The sequence below is a fragment of the Oncorhynchus kisutch genome, linkage group LG22 (genome assembly GCF_002021735.2).
Source record: "Oncorhynchus kisutch isolate 150728-3 linkage group LG22, Okis_V2, whole genome shotgun sequence".
In the NCBI taxonomy this organism is placed as follows: Eukaryota; Metazoa; Chordata; class Actinopteri; order Salmoniformes; family Salmonidae; genus Oncorhynchus; species Oncorhynchus kisutch.
Genome location: NC_034195.2, coordinates 40798276 through 40813693, shown reverse-complemented (window position 1 = coordinate 40813693; position 15418 = coordinate 40798276). Strand labels below are relative to the sequence as shown.

General features: G+C 44.6%; 1 protein-coding gene across 5 annotated transcripts in view; it reads left to right on the top strand.

The window, feature by feature from the left end:
* LOC109867280 (G1/S-specific cyclin-D2) overlaps positions 1-15418 on the top strand; it is a 257766-nt gene that overhangs the window by 190865 nt on the left and 51483 nt on the right. For 2 of the 5 annotated variants that reach the window (XM_031801136.1, XM_020456341.2), the window contains exon 1: positions 8075-8552. The exons of the other annotated variants lie outside the window; for them this stretch is intronic. The gene's annotated coding sequence lies outside the window, so the exon portion shown is untranslated. Of the gene's footprint in view, positions 1-8074; positions 8553-15418 lie in introns of those variants that run through there. 5 annotated transcript variants of the gene reach the window in all.

Here is a 15418-nt window from a genome sequence, read left to right as displayed (position 1 = left end):
ATACATTCACAAGTGCAATACACCAAATTAAAGTTTAACTTCTTTTTAATCTAGCCACAGTGTCAGATTTCAAAAAGGATTTACGGCGAAAGCAAACCATGTGATTATCTGAGGACAGCACCCCATCAAACAAACACATGACAATCATATTTCAACCCACCAGGCGCGACACAAAACTCCGAAATAACGATATAATTCATGCCTTACCTTTGAAGAGCTTCTTCTGTTGGCACTCCAATATGTCCCATAAACATCACAAATTGTCCTAATTCTGTCGTTATATTCCCAAAATGTAAATTTATTTGGAGCGTTTTATTCAGAAAAAAAACGGTTCCAACTCACCCAGCATGACTACAAAATATCTAATAAGTTACCTGTAAACTTTGTCGAAACATTTCAAACAACTTTCCTAATCCAACGTTAAGTATTTTAAAACTAAAATAACCGATACATTTTAAGACATGATAAAATGAAAGTGGAGCGAGCTTCAGGTCCCTCACCCCAAACAAAAGAGTACACTTGGCTATACACCCAGAAAGGAAATGGCTACTTCTTAATTTCTCTAAAGAAAAACATCAACCAATTTCTAAAGACTGTTGACATCTAGTGGAAGCTATAGGAACTGCAAGCATATTTATATTAAAACGGGCTTGCCATAGGAATCCAATGGAAAACAGATTGACCTCAACAACAAAAAATCCCATGATGGATTGTGCTCGGGGTTTCGCCTGCCAAATCAGTTCTGTTATACTTACAGACATTATTCAAACAGTTTTGAAAACTTCAGGGTGTTTTCTATACTAATAATATGCATATCCTAGCTTCTGGGCCTGAGTAGCAGGCAGTTTACTTTGGGCATGCTTTTCATCCGGACATGAAAATACCGCCCCCTATCCCAGAGAGGTTAAACAGCTTAGATAATTCCAGAAAATTATGTCCTGGCTTTAGGAGCTTTGGATAGGCTAATTGACATAATGTGAGTAAATTGGAGGTGTACCTGTGGATGTATTTCAAGGCCTACCTTCAAACTCAGTGCCTGTTTGCCTGACATAATGGGAAAATCTAAATAAATCAGCCAAGACCTCAGAAGAAAAATAGTAGACCTCCTTGGGAGCAATTTCCAAATGCCTGATGGTTCCACGTTCATCTGTACAAACAATAGTACGCAAGTATAAATATCATGGAAACACGCAGCCGGCATACTGCTCAGGAAGGTGACACATTCTGTCTCCTAGAGATGAACGTACTTTGGTGCAAAAAGTGCAAATCAATCCCAGAACAACAGCAAAGGACCCTGTGAAGACTAAGCAAAGGATCCCGTGAAGACTAAGCGAAGGATCCTGGGACTAAACACCTCCCTCTGCAACTGTATCCTGGACTTCCTGACGGGCCACCCCCAGGTGGTGAGGGTAGGTAGCAACACATATGCCACGCTGATCCTCAACACTGGAGCCCCTCAGGGGTGCGTGCTCAGTCCCCTCCTGTACTCCCTGTTCACCCACGACTGCATGGCCAGGCACGACTCAAACACCATCATCAAGTTTGCAGACGACACAACACTGGTAGACCTGATCACCGACAACAACAAGACAGCCTATAGGGAGGAGGCCAGAGACCTGGCTGGGTGGTGTCAGAATAACAACCTATCCCTCAACGTAACCAAGACTAAGGAGATGATTGTGGACTACAGGAAAAGGAAGACCGAGCACTTCCCCATTCTCATTGACGGGACTGTAGTGGAGCAGGTTGAGAGCTTCAAGTTTCTTGGTGTCCACATCACCAACAAACTAGAATGGTCCAAACACACCAAGACAGTGAAGAGGGCACGACAAAGCCTATTCCCCCTCAGGAAACTAAAAAGATTTGGCATGGGTCCTCAGATCCTCAGAAGGTTCTACAGCTGCAACATCGAGGGCATCCTGATTGGTTGCATCAATGCCTGGTTGCATCAATGCCTGGTTGCATCAATGCCTGGTACGGCAATTGCTCGGCCTCCGACCGCAAGGCTCTAGAGCGGGTAGTGCGTACGGCCCAGTACATCACTGGGGCAAAGCTGCCTGCCATCCAGGACCTCTACACCAGGTGGTGTCAGAGGAAGGCCCTAAAAATTGTCAAAGACCCGAGCCACCCCAGTCATAGACTGTTCTCTATACTACCACATTGCAAGCGGTACCAGAGTGCCAAGTCTAGGACAAAAAGGCTTCTCAACAGTTTTTACCCCCAAGCCATAAGACTCCTGAACAGGTAATAAAATGGCTACCCGGACTATTTGCATTGTGTGCCTCCCCCACCCCAACCCCTCTTTTACGCTGCTGCTACTCTGAGTTTATCATATATGCATAGTCACTTTAACCATATCTACATGTACATACTACCTCAATCAGCCCATTAACCAGTGCCTGTATATAGCCTCGCTACTGTATATAGCCTCGCTACTGTTATAGCCTCGCTACTGTATATAGCCTCGCCACTGTATATAGCCTCGCTACTGTATGTAGCCTCGCTACTGTTATAGCCTCGCTACTGTATATAGCCTCGCTACTGTATATAGCCTCGCTACTGTATATAGCCTTGCTACTGTATATAGCCTCGCTACTGTTATAGCCTCGCTACTGTATATAGCCTCGCTACTGTATATAGCCTCGCTACTGTTATTTTTCACTGTCTTTTTTACTGTTGTTTTTTATTCTTTACTTCCCTATTCTTCACCTAATACATTTTTTGCACTGTTGGTTAGAGCCTGTAAGTAAGCATTTCACTGTAAAGTCTACACCTGTTGTATTCGGCGCACGTGACAAGTAAACTGATTTGATTTGATTTGGAGCATACCTGTCACCATCGTTACGTGCACCTGCGCATCATCAGACTCACCTAGACTCCATCACTTCCCTGATTACCTTCCCTATATATGTCACTCCTTTTGGTTCCTTCCCCAGGCGTCATTGTTTCTGTTCCTGTGTCAGTTCTGTACGTTGTTCGTGTTTCTTATTTTTGTATTATGTTTATTTATTAAAACACTCACTCCCTGAACTTGCTTCCCGACTCTCAGCGCACATCGTTACACTGGTAGAGTGCCCTCAATGGCATTTCATTGGATTGCATCATCCTATGAAGGAATGTGTCTCCCAATCAGTCTTATCTAGTATTTTGTCTTAGGGGCATCCAATCCCCCACTTCCAAAACAAAGCCTACATATGACTTGAATCCCATGTTGCTGAAATAAGGGTCTGAGCTGAACGTTACGGGCTGATAACAGGCTCCAGACTGCGACTCTCTTTCCCTCCACCCCCTTCTCAGCCCTGCATTCTGATTGGTTGAGAGCAGTTCCAGCACTTTCATGCTGGAACTGCGGATGTCGTTACCTTGTATCCAGACAGCGGATGTCGTTACCTTGTATCCAGACCCCCGTGCTCCCTCCCCCTTTTCCCATTTCATCCAATTGATTTTGGGTTGTTAGGAGCTGGCGGAGTGCGGCTCGATTGTGTCCATATGAGGATGGTGCTGAGAGGTCATCTGAAACAATTAAACAATTTTCAGTAAGCTTATTATCTGGCCAAACAACCGAAAATACCCAATTTCCTACTCTGCTGTTCATAAAAGTGAGAAATGGTGAAAATCTGGAAAAGCTTTTTTGTAATTGTTAGCCATTGACATGTTGAACACAAGACCTTAGCTCGGTCTCTCTGTCTTTCTCCCTCTCTCATTTTTTTCCCAAGGTAAAGAATGCAGGGAGGAAAAGTAGTGTGTGGGATAGCTTGAGGCCATATTCCACCAAGTTCACTTTCTCCTCCTTGATGTGGCCCTGAATGCGAATTCAATACACAAATATTTGCCATGTAGTTTGTCTCTCTTTAGGATTCGCTCTACCTGAACTGAGATGCCACTGAGAGCCACACTTAGACAGCCCGCTGGACAAGGTTCCCTTTCATCCCATTCTGGGACCCAGACCTGCACTTCCCCGGCAGTTAGGGTTGTCTGGACACTTGGCTTGACGGACATACTGCCTCTGAGTGACTGTGAAAGGCTACATCCGGTTAGCCTGACTAACTGGTGTCTGTATATAGCCTTGTTACTCTTATTTTCAAATGTCTTTTTACTGTTGTTCTATTTCTTTACTTACCTACAAACACACACACATACACATGCTTTTTTTTCTCCGCACTATTGGTTAGAGCCTGTAAGTAAGCATTTCACTGTAAAGTCTACACCTGTTGAATTCGGCGCACGTGACAAATAAACCTTGATTTGATTTGATCCCAAACGGCATCTTACTCCCTTTCCGTTTATAGTGCTCTACTTTTGAGCAGGGTCCACAAAGCTCTGTTCAAAAGTAGTGCACTATATAGGGAATGGGGTGCCCTTTTGGATACATCCTAAGTATTCTCTTGCTGGGGAAATGCCTGCATGATAGATGCAGGGGCTGGAACAACAGCTGAGCTGAGGCAGGACTTGGCACAGTGTCCAGGACTGTTTCAGGTTTTCTTATATCTGGGCTCTTTGTTATTTTTTTTACAATATTATCCAAACTCTTCCACTCAGCATTTAAAATACCAATTTTTCCCTAGTCCTTTTACTTTTCCCTTTTTTGTATTTATTTCCACTCCTGTCTTTCTGGCAGGGCAGACTGCAAGATCATAACTGTAACTCAATCTCCTCTGGTGGGGAGGGCGGGTGGCTACGGGGGCCATTGCAGACCATGCGTGGGCGAGTGGGTGGGCGGGGGGTGGCGTCTGGAAGGCAGAAAAAGGGGTGTTCAAAGTACACCTCTCAGCCAATGAGCTTCTCTGTTCACCTAAAAACAATGAGACTCCCTTTCAGAGGATTTCCTTTGTTTATCTACTTGAGGATACATTTCTCTTCTTGTGTTTTGAAAGTGAAGGTGAGTAGGGTGGCAGGTAGCCTAGCGGTTGAAGCGTTGGAGTACTAACCGAAAGGTCACGTCACTGGTTCAAATACCTGAGTCGACAATGTGAAAAATCTGTCCATGTGCCCTTGAGCAAGCCACGTAACCCTAATTTGTTCCAGGGCCACCGTACTACTATGGCTGACCTTGTAAACAACACATTTCACTGCACCTATGTGACAATAAAACATGTACTTTTTTTATTAGAGACAACTGCTGCATCCTTCATGGAACAGTTGTCCCTTGTTACATCACTCTGGAAATATGAAAATAGCTGGACAATTGAATGAACTCAGACCACGCACACAAAAACAACTATACATACCAGAAAACACATTATTTGACTGCACTCCACACCAGAATATATTTTACTGAAACGCTCGCTTCACTTAAATTAGCTGATCTATAATGGCCACCTATTTTTCTCTTAAAAGGGACCTAACCCCCATCTCCCCAGACCGTCTTTCATCCTGCTTTCTGACCCTCCCATATGTGCCACATATCTCTCCCTTGTGTCTCTGAAATGTCAGTGTGGAGGAGCGAGCATGTACTTGTCCGCTATGGATTTCCCATGGAATGCACATTTTCGGTTCAGCCTGTGTTGCGTGTTGTGATAGGCAGTGATTATGGACTATTTATTTGTTCTACTGGGTGTGGGAACAGAGCCTATTGGTACACTACCATTGTGACTGAGGCTGCTTTTTGGTTCAGCTCAGCAGGGGTGATTCTCTGCTGGGGGAAGTAGTGCCTCACACTGTTCTCACTAGACTTGGAGATTACATCTCCAAATAACAAATATAGGAACTAGATCAAGCTTAAGGTGTATTGTAATTAATAAGAGGAAAAGGGAAAACCTATTTGGCACACAAGAGGGAACATCCCTAACAAACCGGACACAGACAGAACCACCTTGTTTGTATAGATGGGTTGTGTGCCAATAGGATACTTGGAGGAGATGAAATAGGATACCGTAATAAAATAAAATAATGAATAAAAATTTCTGTTAAGTTCGCCTATCGGATAGGATTAATGTATAGAAATAGAATCAATGGAATTGACAGATCATTATATTTACATGCATGTAATCCTATCCGATAGGCGAAATCCAGATAGATTACTTTTGTAAAACTGGGACCATTTAATCACAACCCCAATAGTTGAATGAATATATTAGAATTGTGTGTGAACACTTTAATACAAATCAACAACATGCATATTAATACATAGCAACATGCATATTTTGTATGTGTGTTTTGCAGCCAGAGAGAGAGGTCCAGCAAGAGTGTCCAAGGTTTTAAAAATCCTATCATCCTTTGGAATGAATGGTGGAGGTTTGGTGGTGGAGGGAGAGAGAAGAAGAGAGGGAGAGGGAGGGAGCATCGTCTGCAAGACAATATCCCCGACGTGAGCCATTCCCAGACACAGGAAATGCTTGGCCTCACACCCTGAGAAACGTCCACAGCAGCCCATTTGTGTTCAAGGTGTAATTGGGAGTAATTAGGAACTGGCAGAAAGGAGGGCCTTACTTTCCCCTGCCTGCCTGGCTTCATGCTCCCCTCATCTCACCTGCCTGGCTGGTGGCTCCCTGGAGCCAAGATATTTACAGAAAATATACTGCCTCTAAACATGAAGCAGGGGAAACTTCGTTTTTAACCCTTAGGTTGATATGGCTTCTGAAAATATTGGCTAAAATGAAACCCGAAAATGTTGTTTGTTTGTTTAGTATCGTAAAGGTTGGTATGTTTGTTGGTGTGTTGTCTTGACTGCTTACATGATGTACTTGTTTGGAGTTCCCCACGGCACTCCTATGCCACAAATGCTTAGCCATGCTATAGTAAACCCATGGTCGGCTGTTTACGTGAACCCCATGGCAGCAAGCTGGCTAAACATGGTCCATGTCTTAATTTCACTAATCGGTTACGTACATGTAACCACATTATCTGTGAGATGCTTTTGATTGGACATGTGAAAGGAGTTTAAGAAAATACTGTTTGACCCAGAGTGGATGTTCCTTCAGTGACCTCTTGCCCTGACCTGAGTCTTCAATCCCTCCTTTGTGCTGGTCCACGGTGGACCAGAGAAGCTCTGATTCACTGAGGACAACCTCAGGTGGCATGACAGAGGGAGCACCAAAATTCATTACCTTCCACTATATCATCTCCTGGAAATGTGCTTTTCCTGTATGGAGAACAAAGACATAAAACACGGCTTGACATGAATTGACCAACCAGCTGCTTCCTTTCACCACCCTGTGCTAGGAATGCACTTTTTCCTCTGGATAGTTCATTCTCACAACCCGCATTGTATGGCTGCTTAGGGAAAGTCAAGGCTGTTAGCCATTAATGTGAAGTGGGATAGTGGGGGGATGGAGGGAGGTGGGAGGTAAGTTGGGTGTGGAGAAAGGGGAGAGGAGAATGGGGAGAGGGAGAGGAGAAGGGGGTGGAATAAGGGGAGATGGGATCTTGAAGCAGTGAGAGAAGGGAAAGGGGCGAGAGAGTGGATCTTGACGAGGTGGCAGGAAGGAGGAGAAGAGATAGGCGTGAGGAGGAGGGAAGAAATCTTGAAGAGGGGAGAGGGAAATGGCAACAGAAGAGGGGTAGTGATCACTCAGGAGATCTAGGGTTCTGACCTCTGACCTGCTGGGAGAGAGCAGGATGCCACCATGGTGAACCTGTGAGGGCCTAGGCATTTAAGATCCTGGGACACAGCCTTTCTCCATGATGAATGGGATGCTAGCATGTACACGAATTGCCCTGTAAAAATGACACAGACACAGCATATAACCAAGCAGCACAGAGTGAGCCTGCTAAGAACAGAGAGAGAGGGGGAGAGGGGGGCAGAGAGAGAGAGCAAGAGATACAGCAGGGGATTAGGGAGGGAAAAGGGATGGGTGGAGGGAGGGAGGGAGGGAGATGGATTTACAACCTAGAGAGAGCGATGCTGGTGTTTTCTCCCCACTCTGCTGACCCCGGAGCCCCTGTGAGGGCAGGATTCCAGAGGCCCCTCAGCAGCAGGCAGCTCAGCCCCACCAGACAGACAAGCATCCAGATGGGCCTGTTAGTCACCCCCCCCCCCTCCTCTCCTTCTGTCTCTCCAAGCTCAGAGCAGCTCCAAGCCCTGGGGACTGTTTACACGTAGTACTCTTTGCTCTTTACATAGGCTAAAAATAGATGTATAGTTCACAGGCTGATTCATCCATAATGCCAGCATCCCTTTTTATAGCCATGGCATGACACAGTATGGTAGATCTCTCTTCTTTGCTCTTTTCCCTTCCCCCCAAAACAACCTGTCCCTCTGTCTTTGAGGAAACATATGTATTAGATTAGTCCGGTGGACGGCACGGGTCACACTCCTGTCAGTACTTGAAATACGATTATATATGAGTTAACGTGATTACAGCGGCCCCTGTGATTGAAAGGTGAATGCAGGTCTGTGATGTGGTCCTGCTCCCTTGTTCCGCTGCTGGAATTCCACAGGTAAAGGATCATTAATGGAAGCCTCTTCAGTAGATGGAGACAGGCGGTGGACTGGGCGGCCATGACGGGGCAGGAGCAGGGCAGGAGGATCTAGGTGGAGCCAGAGCACCCACCTCACCTCTTCCTCAGTGTTATAATGGGACACTGCCAAGAACCAGTTAGGGGAGAGTGGGGTATGTTGAACCATTTTTTACATTAACCATCATTCCGTCAAGGGAAATATAGTATTCTTTCTAACAAAGTTATCTACATATATTCCAGGATGTTGTGTATCCCTGGAAATAATCAGAATTCAATTCATGTAAACATTAGAGTTTTGAAAACACAAAACCTGTCCAAAGAAAAGTGGTCTCTTGGCACAATTTACGGGTATGGTAAATTAAGCAGCCTACAAATATCTGTACAGAATTAAATATTACCACTACCTTTGTAATACCATGTCGATCATTATTTCCCCAAAACAATTCAGCACAATCACAATCACGTTTAGCCTTTTAATCATTTTAAGTAACTTTTAACAAAGGCTTAACGCCTAACAAACACTTTGTAGTTTTTAAAACACTTTTAACATAGGCCAGACACTGTAGTTACCTCATATCCCAGAGATAATGCCTGGGAAGAAAACACCTGCCATTGGCTCAACTATAACTTACCCCTAGGCAAACATTTGTACTACACTGCTCAAAAAAATTAAGGGAACACTAAAATAACACATCCTAGATCTGAATGAATGAAATATTATTATTAAATACTTTTTTCTTTACATAGTTAAATGTGCTGACAACAAAATCACAAAACAATTATCAATGGAAATCAAATTTATCAACCCATGGAGGTCTGGATTTGGAGTCACACTCAAAATTAAAGTGGAAAACCACACTACAGGCTGATCCAACGTTGATGTAATGTCCTTAAAACAAGTCCAAATGAGGCTCAGTAGTGTGTGTGGCCTCCACGTGCCTGTATGACCTCCCTACAACGCCTGGGCATGCTCCTGATGAGGTGGCGGATGGTCTCCTGAGGGATCTCCTCCCAGACCTGAACTAAAGCATCCGCCAACTCCTGGACAGTCTGTGGTGCAATGTGGCGTTGGTGGATGGAGCGAGACATGATGTCCCAGATGTGCTCAATTGGATTCAGGTCTGGGGAACGGGCGGGCCAGTCCATAGCATCAATGCCTTCCTCTTGCAGGAACTGCTGACACACTCCAGCTACATGAGGTCTAGCATTGTCTTGCATTAGGAGGAACCCAGGGCCAACTGCACCAGCATATGGTCTCACAAGGGGATCTGAGGATATCATCTCGGTACCTAATGGCAGTCAGGCTACCTCTGGCGAGCACATGGAGGGCTGTGCGGCTCCCCCAAAGAAATGCCACCCCACACCATGACTGACCCACCGCCCAACCAGTCATGCTGGAGGATGTTGCAGGGAGCATAACGTTCTCCACGGCGTCTCCAGACTGTCACGTCTGTCACATGTGCTCAGTGTGAACCTGCTTTCATCTGTGAAGAGCACAGGGCGCCAGTGGCGAATTTGCCAATCTTGGTGTTCTCTGCACGGTGTTGCGCTGTAAGCACAACCCCCACCTGTGGACGTCGGGCCCTCATACCACCCTCATGGAGTCTGAGCAGACACATGCACATTTGTGGCCTATTGGATGTCATTTTGCAGGGCTCTGGCAGTGCTCCTCCTGCTCCTCCTTGTACAAAGGAGGAGGTAGCGGTCCTGCTGCTGGGTTGTTGCCCTCCTACAGCCTCCTCCACGTCTCCTGATGTACTGGCCTGTCTCCTGGTAGCGCCTACATGCTCTGGACACTACGCTGACAGACACAGCAAACCTTCTTGCCACAGCTCGCATTGATGTGCCATCCTGGATGAGCTGCACTACCTGAGCCACTTGTGTGGGTTGTAGACTCCGTCTCATGCTACCACTAGAGTGAAAGCACCGCCAGCATTCAAAAGTGACCAAAACATCAGCCAGGAAGCATAGGAACTGAGAAGTGGTCTGTGGTTATCACCTGCAGAACCACACCTTTATTGGGGGTGTCTTGCTAATTGCCTATAATTTCCACCTTTGTCTATTCCATTTGCACAACAGCATGTAAAATGTATTGTCAATCAGTGTTGCTTCCTAAGTGGACAGTTTGATTTCACAGAAGTGTGATTGACTTGGAGTTACATTGTGTTCCCTTTATTTTTTTAAGCAGTGTATATTAGCCCACAAGGCTACAAGGACTTTTATGCTAGGTTTATTGAGATTACAACTGATGTATAGAACAATCTTTAAATTATCTACTTTAGTTTAGAAGCAACCATCATGAAACTTCTAACACAATACATTTGTTTTTTGAACCTAACTTGCTTACCACTTTTTTCATGTGGTTTCTTCCTTCAAATACAAGAGGTAGACCAGTGAAATGCTTACTTACAAGCCCTTAACCAACAATGCTTTAAGAAGTTTAAAGAAAAATAAGTGTTCAGTAAAAAATTTAAAATAAAACTAACAAATAATTAAACAGCAGCCGTAAAATAACAATAGCGAGGCTATATACAGGGTGTACCGGTACAGAGTCAATGTGTGGGGACACCGGTTAGTTGAGGTAATTGAGGTAATATGTACATGTAGGTAGAGTTAAAGTGACTGTGCATAGATAATAAACAGAGAGTAGCAGCAGTGTAAAAGAGGGGTCTGGGTAGCCATTTGATTACCTGTTCAGGAGTCTTTAGGCTTGGGGGTAGAAGATGTTAAGAAGCCTTTTGGACCTAGACTTGGCGCTCCGGTACCGCTCGCCGTGCGGTGGCAGAGAGAACAGTCTATGACTAGGGTGGCTGGAGTCTTTGACAATGTTTAGGGCCTTCCTCTGACACCGTCTGGTATAGAAGTCCTGGATGGCAGGAAAATTGTCCCCAGTGATGTACTGGGCCGTATGCACTACCCTCTGTAGTGCCTTGCGGTCGGAGGCCGAGCAGTTGCCATACCAGGCAGTGATGCAACCAGTCAGGATGCTCTCGATGGTGCAGCTATAGACCTTTTTGAGGATCTCAGTACCCATGCCAAATCTTTTCAGCCTCCTGAGGGGGAATAGGTTTTGTCGTACCCTCTTCACGACTGTCTTGGTGTGTTTGGACCATGTTAGTTTGTTGGTGATGTGGACACCACGGAACTTGAAGCTCTCATCCTGCTCCACTACAGCCCCGTCGATGAGAATGCGGGCGTGATCGGTCCTCCTTTTCCTGTAGTCCACAATCATCTCCTTTGTCTTTATCACCATGAAATGATGACCTCTTCCTGAATATTTAGAACAAATTATACATGTTGTGTATGGTTTCCTAGAAACAAGAGTGTCTCAACTTTCCCCTTTGGCTCAACTTACCCATTCTCCTCTATCATCCTGCCTGTCCCTGTCCCTCAACCTCAAGACACAGGCATTTGATTGAATAATAACAAATAGAGTTGTCAGTGGGCCAATCAAACTAATTATGACCATTCTTGGTAAATTATAAATGTCAGTTAGTGTTTTCTCAAGGTGAGGGGAGAAATTGTGAAGCATCCAGATAGTGATTGAAATGGTTCCAAGTCAATCAACACAGACCCAATGTCACCAGAGTCACTTCTCAACAGAGCCATGCAGGGAATCAGATCATCCCCCATTTACAAATCTGATTCAGTAAACTGGCATCTCTACCATTCTCCCTTATAGTGAAAATTCTCGTGACACATATCAGTTCTCCCGGGAAAACAACTGTATGTTTTTGTAGATGATCACAATCATTGATAGATTGTGTTGCATTTAAAACCTCTCCGACATTTGATCCGGTTCTGATGCCTGTTCTTGTGTGAGATACTGATACTGCCCCGTGATGAACTCTGTCCCTGTAGTGTTGCATGGCTGGTCTGCTAAGCATGCTGTGCTGAACTGTCAGCCTGGTTGCTCTGAGTGTCTGCTCATAGAGAGGACTGCATGAACCCAGCATGATCCGCATGCCATAGGACTGAGCTATGTTGGGCTCATTGTGAAAGGCAGCCTGGGAGCTGGGCTGAATGCCTTTTTGTCATGGCTGAGACAGTTGTCTGGTGAAGCTACAGTATGGCAGGTGTGAGGAGACCCTATCCACCTCAGCCTACACCGCCTCCATGTTCTGTAGTATCTTGATGAAGCAATGCAAAGAGAATGTTCCCAGGAAAAAAGAGGTAGAGAAAACAGTACTGCATCCCTGTGAATGTAGGTATCCTTTGATAAATATCTACTGACACTTGGCAGGGGACCAAAGACAATACATCCCTCTGGGCCACAGAAAATTATTCAGGCCCGGTAGGTGATAATGGGACATGGAAGTGTGTGTGTGTGTGTGTGTGTGTGTGTGTGTGTGTGTGTGTGTGTGTGTGTGTGTGTGTGTGTGTGTGTGTGTGTGTGTGTGTGTGTGTGTGTGTGTGTGTGTGTGTGTGTGTGTGTGTGTGTGTGTGTGTGTGGCCTCGGTCTGTGATCAATGTTTGATGTTTTTATAGGGTGCAGCAAGAACTGTAGAGGTGCATTTCATGTGCGTGGCATTGCACTTCAAGGCATTTGTTCATCTGCAGTTTTGCATTTAACTTTTTCTTTGGTGGAGGGAATTGTCTTATTAATAAAAAAATATACTGAATAGAACCCCATTCTCAGACATAAGATAAAAGGGTATTGTACATTGAATCATTGAAGACTTTGTGTTTGCAGAGTGACAAAACAAACCAAAATCATACACATACATACACAGCAGTTTGTTTTGTGAAGGTTAAAGATTTTCTTATCAAAATGGCATCTCAGAAGGCAGTAGGTGGCAGAGAGGAAATGCAGGCAGCAGGGAGGATTGTTTGACTCTCTGCTATGCTCCGGCCTACAGATTACATCCGCTATTGTTGCAGTGAGCCCCTTGCTGTTGTGACTGAAGTACAGGCAGCAATCACCCCACCTGAATGCTCTCTTCATCGTTCACACAACAGCATTCCAACCATAACGACCTGTCCTCCCCTGGAAATGAACCCACGTCACAGGCCTGGCTGGGGACACGCCAATCGATTCAATCACTTTGCGGAAGAGCTCTTTACTTTATTTGTAGATACAGTGCCTTCAGAAAGTATTCAGACCCCTTGCCCTTTTCCACATTTTGGTACGTTACGGCCTTATTCTAAAATGGAATAAATAAAACAATTTCCTCAGCAATATACACACAATACTCCATAATGACAAAGGGAAAACAGGTTTTTAGACATTTTTGCAAACTTATTATAAACAAAAACTGAAATACCTTATTTATATACATATTCAGACCATTTGCTATGAGACACTAAATTAAGCTCAGGTGCATCCTGTTTCCATTGATCATCCTTGAGATGTTTCTACAACTTGATAGGAGTCCACCTGTGCCTTACAGACCTTTCGCATTCAAGAGATTTCACCCCATGCTTCCTGAAACACCTCCCACAAGTTGGATTGGTTTGATGGGCACTTCTTACGTACCATACGGTCAAGCTGCTCCCACAACAGCTCAATAGGGTTGAGATCCAGTGACTGTGCTGGCCACTCAATTATAGACAGAATACCAGCTGACTGCTTCTTCCCTAAATAGTTATTGCATAGTTTGGAGCTGTGGTTTGGGTCATTGTACTGTTGTAAGAGGATATTGGTACTTGTCCTCTTGCTCAGTTGTGCACTGGGGTCTCCCACTCTTTCTATTCTGGTTATAGCCAGGTTGCGCTGTTCTGTGAAGGGAGTAGTACACAGCGTTGTACGAGATCTTCAGTTTCTTGCAATTTCTCGCATGGAATAGCTTTAATTTCTCAGAACAAGAATAGACTGACGAGTTTCAGATGAAGGAGTTCTTTGGTTCTGGCCATTTTGAGCCTGTAATCAAACCCACAAATGCTAATGCTCCAGATACTCAACTAGTCTAAAGAAGGCCAGTTTTATTGCTTCTTTAATCAGTTTAATCAGAACAACAGTTTTCAGCTGTGCTAACATAATTGCAAAAGGGTTTTCGAATGATCAATTAGCCTTAAAAAATGATCTCCAATCCAACATTAAATCTAGTCAGCTTCCTATTTCGCAACAAGCCTCCTTCACTCATGCTCATACCCTCGTAAAACTGACTATCCTCCGATCCTTGACTTTGGCGATGTCATTTACAAAATAGCCTCCAACACTCTGCTCAGCAAATTGGATGTAGTCTATCACAGTGCCATCTGTTTTGTCACCAAAGCCCCATATACTACCCACCACTGCGACCTGTATGCTCTCGTTGGCTGGCCATCGCTTCATAGTTGTCGCCAAACCCACTGGCTCTAGGTCATCTATAAGTCTTTGCTAGGTAGAGCCCCGCCTTATTACGGCTCACAGGTCACCATAACAACACCCACCCGTAGCACGTGCTCCAGCAGGTATATTTCAACTGGTCATCCCCAAAGCCAACTCCTCCTTTGGACGCCTTTCCTTCCAGTTCTCTGCTGCCAATGACTGGAATGAATTGCAAAAATCACTGAAGCTGGAGTCTTATATTTCCCTCACTAACTTTAAGCATCACCTGTCAGAGCAGCTTATCGATCACTGCACTTGTACACAGCCCATCTGTAAATAGCCCACCCAACTACCTCATCCCATATTGTTATTTAGTTTTGCTCTTTTGCACCCCAGTATCTCTACTTGCACATCATCAACTGCACATCTATCACTCCAGTGTTAATGCTAAATTGAAATGATTTCACCACTATGGCCTATGTATTTCCTTACCTCCCTAATCTTACCACATTTGCACACACTATATATATATTTTTCCATTGTGTTATTGACTGTAAGTTTGTTTATCCCATGTGTAACTCTGTGTTGTTGTTTTTGTCGCACTGCTTTGCTTTATCTTGGTCAGGTCGCAGTTGTAAATGAGAACTTGTTCTCAACTGGCCTACCTGGTTAAATAAAATTGAAGAAAAAAAAAGAAAAAAAATTGCTAACACAACGTGCCATTGAAACACAGGAGTGATTGTTGCTGATATTGGGCCTTTGTATGCC